Genomic DNA, 2,937 nt, shown 5'->3' with positions numbered 1-2,937 from the left:
GTTGTGATGGGTTTGATGTTGATGATGATGACACTGTTTCAACTCTAGTACTTGCCTCCTGATTAGCACTCTTTGAAATGCTGAAAATGAGATAACTTGAGGCTCTCTTACTTTATTTTTACAAGCTTTCTTTGCACCACATGAGCAATGGTCTGTACACAATACACCAGCTGCCTTGCATGGGCATAATCCTAAACCTTTCCCTCGAGCACAGGCAGTCTGACAGTGGCACTTAATTGTTTTTTTAATAAAGGACCAGTAAAACTGATAAAAATAAATTATACTTTACATTTGTAGATGCAGCAGCAACAGAAGCCATTAAATATAATAAACGTGTTTACATATGACTTGTAGCCCCACTCACGTGAACAATAACAATTGTCATAATGACAAGTAAAATTTGTAACCGTATACTAGTTTGTACATGTAAAGCCATATCAATGAATGACTTCCGTGTCCGTGCTCCTTTAAAAGTTGTTATTTTACATTTAGTATTATTCAAGCAGTAATTTTGTACATATAATATCGATCATCATGCATGTTAATGCTGCCATCAATGCTGTGCGCATTACATGTATGTAAATGCTTGCCAGCTGATGTTGCACATAATGCTGCCATCAATGCTGTGAGCATTATTAAGTTAATGCTTGCCAGCTGATGTTGCGCATTTGAATGATGCTGCCATCAAAGCTGTGCGCATAATAAATGCTTGCCAGCTGATGTTGCACATCTTTTATTGATGATTGTTGTAACATGTGCATGTTCTCATTAACAAAAAAATATATTGTTTGCACATTGGAAATACTTTATGCACACAATGATATTTTATATTAAGCAGGTCATGAATGTATCTTAACTGAGGATAGCATTAGTAAGCAATATTATGTCTAAAATGCATGCATGCACATACATGTATGATCCAATCAGAAATATTGTAGATGCTACCATTATCATTATTAGTTAGTACTTGTATGTCACATTCATAATTTATACAGGTATACTTAGGACTACAATGTGGTGTTAAAGAGTGAGGTCAGACTTAGAATGAGACTCAACAGCTGAAAGGGACGTTCCTCTATGTGAGCACCTGTATCTTGTTAGTGGTTTGTAATGTATGTTTGTGACAAACATAAGGTATATTATGCATATACATGTATATGTTTAGTATAGTGTACATGTAGTGCATTATTGATGCATTTATTGTGCTTGTAGTGTTTGATGATTATCATGCATGAATTTCATCCTTTTATAGTTTGTTGTAAGTACATATACTATATCCCAACTGAGTTTGACCCAAGAAAAACTGGAATAACTTTTTATAGGAATGTGGGATAAGGATGAAACTTTCACAGGTTCTTAGTCGCCCAATGCCATCACAGGATCTCAGGTCTTGGGTCTCTCAGCCCTTGGGAACCCTGAGAACCGGGTTCTCCCTATAAACCCAATGGCATACCAAAATGACGTTTTATGACAATTTATGTACGTCATAGTTTACATAAGAACATGTGGTCGAGCGCCCAAACTGATAATTATTCTTTTAAAAAGCTAACAGAGCAAGATCTTTTGATGATAATGGCCAATATGAAGACTAGTTGACTCCAGAAGCTATTGTACTGCTTATCAGAACAAACAAAGGCAATTTAAAAGTGAAATACAGGCGAACTAGGCACCTGTAAAATATCGGCCATGCTTCTATGAATATCATTATAAGACGTCATTAGTGACGTAATGGCTACATTTTTCAAATTTCAAGCGGCTGGTGTCAAACTCAGTTGGGATATAGTATATGTACTATAATGGAGTTACAAGGAATACAAAAGTTCCATGTGATTGGTAATAGAGTTTGTTCACCATTACTGTTTGTTCTATTGTTATTATTAGCCCGTGTGTTTACATTGTTTGCAGTTGATGTGTTTATGTTACTATGCTTTACAGGTAATGACAGCTGGAAAGGATTTGATGATTCAGCAATATTTTTATTGCTTGATATTGGAATGTGCAATATAATTAAAGGCAGTTCTGGATTTCGATTGTTGTAACTAAAATTTATTTCATTATTAAATGCAACTTAAACAAGAAGGTGCACTATAAAACCATTCACGCAACGTCATGAAATCGCTTCCGTCGATCACAGTATAAAAGGAGGTGCCCTGGGCACAATATGGCGGCCAGATTGAATTAAATTTGAAAATAACAAAATGGCTCCCGCACAGGCACTGTTCTTATCATGGCTAAATCACTAGCAAAACGCATTATAAAAACATTAAAATTAGCAAAGGTGAGAGAGTTAACCTACAAGCACACCTAGAAAGCATAGCAAGGAGAGAAATGGTATAATTGACTTGAAGTAATAATTTTACATTATTATATTGTATATTCTGAAAAATCTGCCAACAGCCTAAGAAACACGGTCAATGATGCTGTCAGGCAGGTAATAAGTGATAGTGGCAAGGGAATAGCCCTCACTACTACACAGAAAACCAGCCCAAGAACCGCCACCACTGGGACCAGACAGCCCTGCCGACTACCATATATCAGCCACCATCATCAAGTATAAGTGGTTCCAGCAAAAGACCCCAACATGGTCCTCATTCAGATCCTAGTACTGGTAGCAGTTGTAACATTCAACGATCTACTGGAAGAAGTAAATACAAAAATATTATTCTAAATTTTTAAAAATATAAACATTATGTATATAGGGTTGAATAGATATTGGGATGGTGAGGAGCCTCCTGTATCTGTGTACCTCTTCCCAACTGTGCCCAGTGATGCCGACAAAAATATGGCAGTACTGTGATGGTAATATACCAGTACAAGAAAAATGCTAGTAAGAGCCTAAAAATATTAATGCCACCATATGATTACTTTACATTACAAATAATACTTACTTCTGTATCTAGTAACTAATAAACTTGAGTTACGATTACAGGACTCACA

At 36.0% G+C, this 2,937-nt stretch overlaps 1 long non-coding RNA gene across 1 annotated transcript; it reads right to left on the bottom strand.

Annotated features, from left to right (window-relative positions):
* Positions 1-2,263: 2,263 nt before the first annotated feature.
* LOC109584604 (uncharacterized) lies at positions 2,264-2,928 on the bottom strand. Its single transcript, XR_002186078.1, has 2 exons — positions 2,889-2,928; positions 2,264-2,835 (listed from the first exon to the last, which is right to left on the bottom strand). It is a non-coding gene; the product is annotated as an uncharacterized LOC109584604 (long non-coding RNA).
* Between the last annotated feature and the right edge of the window lie 9 nt (positions 2,929-2,937).

Source organism: Amphimedon queenslandica, unplaced genomic scaffold (genome assembly GCF_000090795.2).
Source record: "Amphimedon queenslandica unplaced genomic scaffold, v1.1 AMPQUscaffold_13193, whole genome shotgun sequence".
Taxonomy (NCBI): Eukaryota; Metazoa; Porifera; class Demospongiae; order Haplosclerida; family Niphatidae; genus Amphimedon; species Amphimedon queenslandica.
The sequence above is the reverse complement of the archived record's forward strand: the minus strand, read 5'-3'. Positions and strand labels throughout refer to the sequence as shown.